At 39.4% G+C, this 12,156-nt stretch overlaps 1 protein-coding gene across 12 annotated transcripts in view; it reads right to left on the bottom strand.

Moving 5' to 3' along the window:
- Window positions 1–454: 454 nt before the first annotated feature.
- The window catches only part of CELF4 (CUGBP Elav-like family member 4), a 911,277-nt gene continuing 899,575 nt past the window's right edge, over window positions 455–12,156 (bottom strand). For 4 of the 12 annotated variants that reach the window (XM_069963252.1, XM_069963255.1, XM_069963256.1 and 1 more), the window contains exon 13: window positions 458–1,381. The gene's annotated coding sequence lies outside the window, so the exon portion shown is untranslated. Of the gene's footprint in view, window positions 1,382–7,437; window positions 7,524–12,156 lie in introns of those variants that run through there. The other 8 variants (XM_069963258.1, XM_069963259.1, XM_069963264.1 and 5 more) reach the window with 4 other exon arrangements.

Raw genomic sequence — 12,156 nt, 5'->3', positions numbered from 1 at the left:
TCTTTAAAGATTGTATATATATATTTTTTTTTTAGTGTTTTTTTTATTTATTTTTTATTTTTAATTATTTTTAACATTAAGGTTCTAGGCTGTCTTTTGCCCTGAAGGTCTAGAACAAATATGGAAACTACTAAAAGCAGAGGATGATGGGAAGGTTAGCAAATAGCAGGTTACGAAGATATGAAGCGATAGCCGTGTCATTCTTCAAGTTAAATTAACCGAGAAAAAAGATCTTTAATATTTTCATTGCATCATTTTACAAGAGTCAAGTTTTATTGAATAGGTGGAATGCTTGCAGTTAGGAGCTGCCATCACAGCCTCTCATATCCTCCTCGATACAGTATGCGATTGGCAAAGAGTAGGAATTTATGCTTATTCTAAACTCTACAAAAATTACAGTTCTACAACATCTTTCTTTTAGCCGTAATGCTAACGTCTATATTTTTTTTTTTTTTTTTTTTTATTTTTTCTCTCTAATCTTTTTTTTTTTTTTTACTATTATATAGTTATCTTAAACTTTTCTGTTAAATCTGTACAACTATTAGGATTTTAAAGAAGGGGGAAGGGGAATAGTTAGAAGCATTTACAAACCTTTTTTTTTAATTATTTCCACTACCATCTTTCTAACGCATTTTTATTTTTTTTTCTATTTTTTTTTTTGTTCTTTTTTTTGTTTTCTTTTGCTTTTTTTAAATAGCTATCCTCTATTTAATCTCTACATACTTAACCCCTTTCATAATATACAGAAAACCATAGGAAATTTTCATAATTGAAGTAACGTAACCAAAGAACCTTCTATAGTATCAAATAACTATTATCTTGCCATTTTTTTTAAAAGCATGTAAGCATTTTTTTTGTACATATTTCATATAATTGCTCTCAGACTGTTTTAAGAACAGACGAGAAGTAGGAAGTTAACTCCATATTTTACATACAGCTACAAGTCTGCAATAAAAAGTTTGGTCCTTTGGTCCCTAAATAGCTAAGGAATGACGGATACGATGCTTCTTGTAACAGTTGCTATGGGGATACCATGGCAACAGAACTCGTGGTGACAAACAGGCACTCCTTGTCAGTTTTCAGGTTTCCTGTTAGAAGAAAAAGCCTTTTTTTGTGTAATATTGTCATTGTCTATTTGGAAATTCCGATTGATCTTGATCCGGTCCGATGTTTTCCAACGTTTCTTTCATCCACGTAAGCAGAACGCAATACTTTCATTGAAGAAATATTACAGTCTAAACAATCAAAGAATAAAAGTCTGTAGTCTTCAGCATGATTGGTACTTTGCTGATATGTCAAAGTTGTGATCCAGCGCTTCTCAATCATATATATTTATATGCGTATGTTGTATTGTTATAATACGGCCCATTCAATTCCTGCCCTGAAATAAAAAGACGGAAATCTGAGTTAGATATAAATGACAAGAATAACTTTTTTATATTTGTAAATTTGTAAATATTTGTATAAAAAACAATAGTAATAAAAATAAAAAAATACTCATTTTAGACAATTTTTTCCCCTCATTTATTTTTTTAAAAAATCTAATTTTTAAGTATGATACTAAAATAATCAAATAATTTACATTTAATATATATTGTACAAGTTTCAAGGATTTTCATAAATTTTTTATGTAAAGTATTTTTGGTGACATTTTCCAGTGACTTACAGTGTAACTTATTTGGTCAGATGATTTTTTTTTTTAAATTATATTTCCTAATAAATAATTGAAACTTTCTTAAGGTGAGAGCGTTGGGGTCCAACAGCACCGTAGATAGGAGTCCAGAAGTAGAAGTAAAAAAAGGATGCATGCTAGCTCATCAGTAATCCTAAACACTGGTTTGTAATCATAGAAGAGCAGAAGAGTCTACTGTGTGCAAAAAGTTCCAAGCTTTTATTGCAAACCTGAGCAAAAGGCGGCAACGTTTTGACCAAGAAGACCTTCTGGGTAGAAATATTGCCGATTTATGGTCCGTTATGTATTAAAAGCTCGAGACATTTGGATGCTGTTGGACTATTTTGCACTTTGGTAAGAATAATTCAGCATTAACATAGCCTATACTAATGTCTTTGTATGGGTGACGCTGTTGCCAGAAATAGGCTTGCTCTGTACACTCAAGGTGGTCCCAGGGCCCCCAGGAGCGATGCAACAGCTTAATAATAAATATTGATGAAGTGGCGCCATCGGCTGGTGGGGAATGCAGTGCATGTGGAATGCTTGGGCCGCCTCCAGTGCACAAATAATAATCAACCGACCCCTATTGGGCATTGGTATGGCAGTGGTGATGGAGATCAGTGATGTAGGTAACCCTAATGTTTTTGAATCATAGTACCTGTAGTTTTTCTAATGCTGGAATGATAACCCCTTTAATTAATTTCTGCTTAAATAAATAACTAAATATTAATAATTTTATAAACTGGTCTAATATTCTTCAAATTCCCATACATTTTTGTGTTTGGGACATTCTCTAGTTAGAAAAAATAAAATCAGAAAAAATTCTATTGATATAAATGGATTTTCTTCTTTACCTCAATGACCACCAATGTTTATGACACATATCAATTGATTTTATGTGGCTTTTCAACTCTAGCAGCTGACACGAGTAGCAAACTCTATCTCTCACCCGAGAAAAAAAAAAGGAATTGTATTTTGACGATCAAACAAGACAGATTTTTTTACTTCCATAGTAATAATTGAGCCATTACGTGACATGTCTCTAAGTGAACATTTGTTTATTTCTACTAGTAACTGTATATGTGAAAATAATATTCGTAAAATCATTAAAATCCTTTTTGAAATAAAACCAATTGCACAAATTTTAAAATTCCGAAGATTGAATATATTTTATATTTTTAAATATAAACTAACTAGTGTAAGGAATGTTGTGATTGGAAGTGAGCAAAATTGCAAATTAGAATCCAATGACTCGGCCATCGTCTAGTTTTGTCTTGATAAAGTAGTATTGCTTTCAAAGTTCTTGGACCCCTTGGAAATTTCAGGTATGATACTCTGAGGTTACCTACAGTGCAATTTTCCTTGCAAATTGAGCACTTTGAAAGGAAAACTACTTTTTCAAGACAAAAGTAACCGTTGGCCGATTCATTCAATTTGGATTTGTAGAAATGTACTGTAGATTTGCCCAACTTTAATATTACTATAACTAATAAATATTAAAGCGAATGTACTATCAGGTACATTCACTTTAAGTATTCCCCATGTATAGAATGGTGTTGATGCAGTAAAGCCGGTGCCGCGGTCCTTTTTTTTGAACCGTGGGCTGGATCCCGCGTACGGCGCTGTTCTGTTTACGGGTACCGGGCCAGTGGTGAAGCACTGGAGGCGTGCCGGCCCTCCCCCAGAGCCCATAAGGTGGCTACATTAGAAACAATAAGGTGAATAGAACGGGAACTGGGTTAAAAAAAAGGACAGTGGCACTGGCTTCCCGCGCCGTAGCTATACATGGGTAATACTTTAAGCAAATGTACATGATGGTCCATTCGCTTTAATGGGGATATCTGGAGAGAAAAAAAGGTACTACTTCTTCTGCTTTCCCTCGAGCTCCACTTCCTCCCTCTGCTTGTCTGTGCTGATACTTCCAAAGATGAGAGGGGGGTGGCAGCATGTTGCGGGCAGTGATCAATAGTAGAGATGATCAAACATTGGAAAATCTTAGGTTTTATAGAACTCGAACCTTCCGCATGTGATTCCCGATGCCTTTCTGATCCGTGGGGAAGGAGGAGACAGCCCGGGTACCGCCTGGAATTCCGGGATTCAGCCTATTACCTAGGCTAAATCACGAAATTCCAGGCGGTACCCAGGCTGTCTTCTCCTTTCCCACGAATCTGAAAGGCATCGGGAATCAAATGCAGAAGGTTCGAAAAGGTTTGAGTTCTATAGAACCTAAGATTTTCCGATGTTCGATCATCTCTAATCAAAAGCTGCCCAATGTTACCGATGTTGCGGTGACATTGGGCAGCTATTGGTCATTGGTTTCGCCCGCACTCAATGCCCGCAGCGCCTGCTACATGCTCCCACCCCCCTCTCATCTCTAGAAGTTCCTTGCTCAGATGGGTAGAGGGAGAAAGTGAAGTGTCGGAGAAAAGAAGAGGTAGGACTTTTTTTGCCCTCCGGATAACCTCTTAAATATTGATCATTTACTAATAATAACTTATTTTTGTAAGAGGAGAATATAGGACCCAAGAAACTCAACTTTCTTTTAAAAAGTGTGTTGTAGATTAAGTATACCTGTAAAATGGAAACCACAAGTGTTGAAGCAAAATATTTGCAGTTTTTCTGCCCTAATTTTTTTTCAAATATTTATAAATTAAAAAAAAATATATATAATAAAAAAATCTTTGAATAATAAAAAAAAGTAGGTCTTTAAATTGAACCGTTAAAATTATTATTATTTTTTTTTATATGGTGTAATCATTATCTGGCTAAGCTTGGCATTTTAGCCGGATGCCTAATCATTGAGGATTAGCTCACGAAACCCTTATCTCTTGCTCACAAGCTGGTTCCTCCTGAGCACTCTTTGATTTATTACATCAAGAAGCTGGAGCTGAGAGGATCCACTCTGGTAGGTTTGTCATGCGAATGTCAATTCATGCTGGCAGGTTTTCAACACTGTTGCTTCAACAGACAGCGAACCATACACAGCTGGTAAACAATTACAACACCAAAAAAAGAAACAAAGAAATACTTGTCAAGGACCCTTTTTCAGTTGCAAAGAAACATAGAGATGAGAAAAAATTACAGATTTTTCTAATTTTGTTAAAAAAAATTGCTCAAAGATTCTGTCCCGTTTCGGCCGGAGTTTGATGTCTTTATTGTTAAGATTAGAGATGAGCGAACCTTGAGCATGCTTGAGTCGATCCGAACCCGAACTTTCGGCATTTGATTAGCGGTGGCTGCTGAACTTGGATAAAGCCCTAAGGCTATGTGGAAATCATAGATATAGTCATTGGCTGTATCCATGTTTTCCAGACAACCTTAGAGCTTTATCCAAGGTCAGCAGCCCCAGCTTTTCAAATGTCGATCGTTCGGGTTCGGATCGACTTCGCTCATCTCAAGTTAAGATATCTAAAATCATATAGATTTTAATCTCAAAGTTATAATGCTATTTTATATGGTTATGGGGATGTTTGGCCACACTTGTCTGCACCTTGAATGGTGTGTTATACATCCAATCACTTTAATGGACCTGAGCTATGCCATATCAAAATTTTTGATTGGTTGGGGGCTTGGTAATGGTCCTTTTACACGGATCGATTATTGCAAATTTTTGCGATAACAATTGCATTTGAACGATAATCATCTCGTGTGAACACAACAAAAGATCAAGCGACGAGCGAGAAATCGGTCATCTTGTTCTTTCAACGTGTTCTCAAATTATCACTGGTCATTCGCTGATAATTCGCAGATCGCTTCATCTAAACAGTCTTTTGAAGATTCATCCTAGTGTGTGAGATAAAGTGTGATCTTAAAGCCACCAATAATAACGATTTTTTGAATGATTTATCTAAATGCTGATCGGCATAAAAACAAATCGTTACTACGAAATCGCCTCGTGTAAAAGGACCATAAAACTACAACCGATCTCCCGAAACAGCTGGGAGCAGTATACGGCTGCCCACTGCACTCCAAGGCTGGATTTACACACCCGTGCTTCACGGAACAAACATGGAATGTGTGAAACTAGCATAAGACTTGGCGCTTGAGGAGGTGGCCTACATTATAAGTCTATAGAACCAGGCTCTTGCAATTAGTGGCGTGGTTGACTAGAAGAATTGATTGGACCATTTTTATTATAATTTCCATGATCTACTGGTATTATTGCATTGACTGAATATCTTTATTGTAAAAAGCTAGGGACAGATCATAAAATGGAAGAGATTAGAGAGAACCTCTAACACCCTTGGGTTCGTCCAAACCCAGTTGTGTGGCATTTGATTACCGGTGGCTGAAGAAGTGGGATGCTGCCCTAGGTAGTCCTAGAAAACATGGATACAGTCTATGGCCTATGGCTGTATTCATGTTTTCCAGGCAGCCTTAGGGCTGCATCCAACTTCTTCAGCGATGAGTAATCAAATGGCAGACAATCCTGAGCACCCTAGGGGTTTGCTCATCTCTAGAAGAGATGTTTAAGGAAAGACTGAGACCTTTTCTCTTTTCCCAGGTGTCTTAAGGCCCTATTACACGGAACGATTACGGGCCATATTCGTCCGTTACGGCCGATAATCGACCTGTGTAATAGAAGGCAACGAGCAGCTGACATGAATGATGTCGACTGATCGTTGCTGTAGTTTGTCTTTCAACATGTTGAAAGACAAACGACAAACATAGCAGCGATCTGCTGCCTTCCCTCTGTGGAATAGGCAGCAGACCGCCACTATCCTCTATGCCCGGACGATGTAGCGATTACGTGGGCAGCCCCCTGCAGCTTCTTGCGGCCTCTCCTGTGATCACCCACTCACTGCCGATGCATGGAAGTGGCAGTGATCGGGGAGCACAGCGCTTCTTTGCTCCTCTCAGTTGCCCTGTAGAATAGGGGCTTTAGTCTTTGTATATACTGTATATGAGGTAGCTCATGAATTCCTTATGGCTTCATATCATGGTTCTGTAAGTGCTTCTTTGAGGCATCACATGGGAAGAATAGCTCTATAAAACAACATGCATTGGAAAACGCATATGAGTTTTTGATTTTTCGTTGGTGCCATATGAATTTGTGAAATTCAGAAGACCATATTACATAAATAAAAAAATTAAATTGAATAAAATTAAATGAATAATTTTCGATAAGTTAAATTGAAATTAAAATATCATTTTTGGTAAGTCAATTGGAAAAAGGCCCAAAATTTCCGTAAGTAGATAGATTTAATAGACTGACAGATAGAAATATAGATAGATAGATAGATAGATAGATAGATAGATAGATAGATAGATAGGCACAAAGTCACTAAATGCAAAAAAAAAAAAACACCCACGACATATTTGACCCTTTGACTACAAAACAGTTCACATAAAGTTTTTACAAAAGTGTATTTATCAACAGTTTTTGCAATTTTTTTAACCATCTACTTTACAATAAAACAAAGCATATATCAAAGCAAGGCTGGACAAGGAAATCAAGGAAAAAAATACCTACACAAGCACCAAGTAACAGAGTGAATACAACAAAGTAAAAGGTATGACGGTACAATAAAAAAAAAAAAAATACATGTGATCGTGACTGGTCAACCATGAACTGATACAACAAGCACAGCACCTCCACAAAACGGTGTGTCATGCAGCCAGTTCAATAGCTTTATACATGACGCCATCATTTCACATATTCAACTCATAGTCGATGAAACTTACGGATTGGGGGGGCTCTTTTCTTCCCACTCACGTCATTACGTTAACTTTTTTGGCACAAGACCGTTTGTTGTGTCTGGTTAGGTTGGGTTTGAGTTGAAGAAAAAAAAAATAAGATTTTTTTTTGTTCTTTAAGGTGGATTTTTGTGTTGGGTTTGGTTTCTTTAGTCTTCGGAAAAGAGGAGGAAGCAGGAGGGGAGAGATATATGAGTAGCAGGCAAAGGTCATTTAGGCAGCTGCAATGGCGGTAGGTGATAAAAACAAAGGCAATGGTAGAATGAAATAAATTTTTGGAAAAAACAAATCACATGGAAATATGGGAGCAAATGGGACAAGGCACAGTATGTGATAAATAAACCAGGTAGACATACACTTAATGAGTGACGATACACACATAGCCTTGGGAAAATTGGATTAACATTTCCAGCCAGCCCTTTAATACACCTTACAGAGGTCAACAAGCACTGTATTGGCACTTAGGAGATATTGCACAGAATACCGAATGATGTATGTTACAAATAAAGACATTGACAACAAGAAAATATTGCATTAATATGGATTGGTATTGACTTTGTAGACTTTAAGGGAAGCAGTAGTGTGACCCACCACGGATTCCAGTCTCCTGAATGGAGGGGGAGAGACGATAAATGTGCCAACAGTCTCAACTCTCTACCGCCTGCTCCACAGGAGAAGAATAGCACCTTCGAATGCTCTACATATCATGCCACCATAGTTCAGAAATATTTTTTTTCAACTCCGTATAACACCTTTGTTTTGATACTGCCGGGGTTTGTTGTGGGTTGGACTAACGTAAAGGACCACAATTCTTTTCCCTTCTCACAGACATTACTTATATTTACAGCTGACTGTAATTTTCACCGTCTTCACACAAAGCAAAACTCTCTTCTGTTCAATGGACACTGCACTATCTGCTGCTATCTACAAATGTTTTGGTAGATAACCATGTGTTCAGTGTACAAAATGTCAAAAAGCCTGACCTAAAAGACCAGCATCGGAGTGATCATTGATGTTGGTCATTACTACAGATGATCGAACATCGAAAAATCTTAGGTTCTATCAAACTCGAACCTTGTCGATCCTTCTGCATGTGATTCCCAATGCCTTCCTGGTCTGTGGAGAAGGAGGAGGCAGCCTGAGTACCGCCTGGAATTCCGGGATTCAGCTTATTACCTAGGCTGAATCTCGGAATTCCAGGCGGTACCCGGGCTGTCTCCTCCTTCCTCACGGACTGGGAAGGCATCGGGAATGAAATGCGAAAGGTTCGACAAGGTTCAAGTTTAATAGAACCTAAGATTTTCCGATGTTCAATCATCTTTAGGCATTACCAGATGGTAGATGGCATCCACCAGGCATGATGCAGATGCCACATCCTAGCCTGCCATGCGTCATTCACCCTCAGGCAAAACCATGCCATAAGTGTTTGTCAAGAGTCAGAAAAAGGTTGTTTTTTTTTTTCTTCTGGATTGTTACGCTACCCATTGAATGAAGGGAATGAAATGCCACTTCCCATCAATACCAATGCCATTTCCCTTTGTGGGATGAGGTGCACAGTTTGCGACATTTGTATGCCAGAGAACTGGTGTATAAGCCTTGATAAGTATACTCTGTGGTCTATATGGTGCGGATTCGGCAACCACCAACACCTCTACTTTTCCACATGCCGACTTCTTCATCAATGACTAATGTATAATCGTTAGGTATAAAATATTGACTCTAGTAAAATGGTAAATGACCCTTCATCCTCATCACATAAACAATCAGGTTACTTAGATTTCACAACAACGAAGTTGAAGCACCAAGAAGGAAAAGTTGTGGAATTATGATATTCCACAACATGATTTTTATATGCAAATGATAAAAAAAATGGAAACAAAATTCTTCAAACAACTCAATTTATTCATCATTGAGTATAAGCACCACCCACAGAAATACGCACATTTATGTGTCTTGGCGTGATAAGGTTATTAATGGTAAGACTGAGGAAAGTTCTGCCACGCTGAATGCACTTGGGCAGACAAATTATCAAGATCCACTGTTGGCGGTTCCCTTTGCAAATGTCCCAGATGTGTTCGATAGGAGACAAGTCCAGTGATGGTGCAGGCTATGGTAGCTAGAGTTGATCGAACCTTGGAAAATCCTAGGCTCGATCGAACTCGAACATTCCCGAACCTGGAGGAGAGTGCCCGAAGACTGCCTGGAATTCCAGGATTCAGCCTAGGTAATAGGAATGTTCGAGTTCGATCGAACCTAGGATTTTCCGAGGTTCGATCAACTCTAATGGTAGCATATTTAGGTTACCGCTCAAGTAATGTGGTGTAAACAAGGGGTCTTACCCCTGGTTCCAAGACCAAATCAGTGTAATGCCAAGCAAGCTGTTAGAGAACCTGGAATAAAGACTACAAAGGTCAGGCTACTGTACATCATAATTCCTGTAATTATGACCAGTGTGATGTTCCCTCATGAAGTCCTTTATATGGTGTTACCAATGTGGTCTCTAGACCAGTCTCCAGCTATCATTTCATCCAAGACAAAAGCAGAACTCATCACTGAAGAGTATAAACCTCCATTCCAGCCTCTGTTTTAGTCTTGAACCATGATCGCTTTTAAAAGCAATTGGATGAGGTCAAGGAACATCAGTCTCCATGCCCAATATCATTCAAATGCCTTCTGATGGTTTGTGTAGACATTTTTTGATGCCCTAGGCTTGGTGTGTGATGTCCAATTTCACTCACAGTACAGATAGGATCACTACCTGCCATTCTTCTAATCTCTGTGCACCTCTTTGTTGTTATTCCAGTTCATTTTTGGTCCTTCAACTACTAGGACTATGTTGAAAAGTGTTGACATTTCATCCTGTATGTGTAACGCTGTGCCGTAGTGATAAACCAGTCCAAGATTCTGTCCCTCTCGGTTTGCGACAAGTGGTGGTAACTGGCATGTTGATAAACTAGAGGCAGTGTACAATCAAAGTACTTGATCCGATTACTAAGGTTTCATGTTGCAAAGAGACTGTTTTTGGACTGGCATCTCCTGTGTGCCACAGATCAGAGCTTAATTTACATAACCTTATGGCTTGTTGTTCTTGGTGCTATTTCAGTATCGAGGAACGTATATAGAAATGTTGAATAGATTTTATTTAAAAGAATTAGTGGACATTTGTAGGGAAACTATCCATAGGTTAGAAGCATCTAACCTGCTGATTTGTCCCTATAAAGCCCAGGATACTAAGGATGAAGGTCATTTTCTTAGCTTGATGTTTGGCACCTTCTTCGGAAACATTGTAGTTTATTAGATATGTCAATAGGACAGTTTGGTGCACTGGGGGTAGGACTACCACCATCAGTGCACCAATCCGCCCTCCTAATGAATATTGGGGCCTTGCAGATCGGAGCATGGTAGTCCCGCCCCAGTGCACCAAACGGCATAATTTAGATACCTAATAAAGTACAAAGTTCCCAAAAACGGCACCAAGCATCAAGGTAAGAAAGTCAGCACTCTGTGAGCTATCGGGACATATCAGCAGGTTAGATGCTGTTAGATTAGCTGTTGAAAAGAGTCGCGGATACGCCACGTGACCCGCGGCTCTATTTATTCTTATGGAGGTGCTGAAAATAGCTAATTAAGTCGGAAGTGCGCTCTCTCCGGCACCTCCATAGGGATAAATAGGGCTGGAAGGGTGTTTACTCGACTCTCTCTGATGGCTCCATAAGAATGAATAGCGCCGTGGGTCTTGTGCCGTACCCGCCGCTTTATTCACAACACATAAGCCAGGGGCTGATATGGAGATCGCCAGGGGGTTCAGAGGTCTGACCCCCCCCCCATGATCTTATACTTGCTCCCTATGACTTCTGTGGATAGGGGACAAGTTAAGAGGTACTCCGGGCTGGGGTTATTTTTAAGGTATGGCCAGGGAAGGGGTGGAAATAGAGGCCACGGTTACTTACCTCCCCGGTTTCAGCACCAGGTCCCGGATAGCACCACCCCGTCCCACTGACGCTTCCTGGTCTGAGCTGGGGCTTCAGATGTGACGTTTCAATGCAGCTCAGCCATTTAGCGGTGATAGCGGAGTCCCGCCTCGGCCACTGAATAGCTGAGCTGCCTAGACGTCACGTCTCAAGCTGCAGCTTAGACCAGGAAGCTGCGACGGGAGAACGGGGCAGCGCGATCCAGGACCGGGCTCTGGAACCGGGGAGATAAGTGACCAACGGCCTCTATTTCCACCCCTTCCCCTGCCGTACACTAAAAATAACCCCAGCTCGGAGTACGCCTTTAATTTCTTACCTTTATGTCCCTGCTTTAATTCTTTTGTTCTAGAATGTCGGGGAAACGACTACTGCAGTAACAGGAAGCTATGAATAGATGGCTTTGCTTACTCTTATTTTCTAACGTAGGGCAATTAAAGTTTGGATAACAAATCAGAAAATAAAGGCGGAATTCACATCAAGAAGGTTGAGAATTTTTTTTTCCCCCTTCCACATTAGAAAACATTTTTCACCGATTCTATATTGTATTTTTTCGCTATTGAAGAGTCTTTCATGTAACATGTAACGTGCAGTAATAGAGAGAGCCGAGCTTTGACAGAGTTGCTTGTGCGTCATGCTGTGATTGTTATTGTGTCTTGTTCCCCCCATTGTAGGCACATCTCTATAATTTCTGCAGTCACAGGAGAGAGACCGGTGGACAAACATATTACACCGCGTTCCCTTCATCTCGAATCTTACAGATCTAATTGAGGCCATTGTGATTCTTTATACCCTTCAAGACCCCGGCGTCATCTTTGA

The sequence above is a fragment of the Dendropsophus ebraccatus genome, chromosome 3, assembly GCF_027789765.1.
Source record: "Dendropsophus ebraccatus isolate aDenEbr1 chromosome 3, aDenEbr1.pat, whole genome shotgun sequence".
Taxonomy (NCBI): Eukaryota; Metazoa; Chordata; class Amphibia; order Anura; family Hylidae; genus Dendropsophus; species Dendropsophus ebraccatus.
Note: the sequence above shows the minus strand (reverse complement) of the source record. Positions and strands in the feature narration are given on the sequence as shown.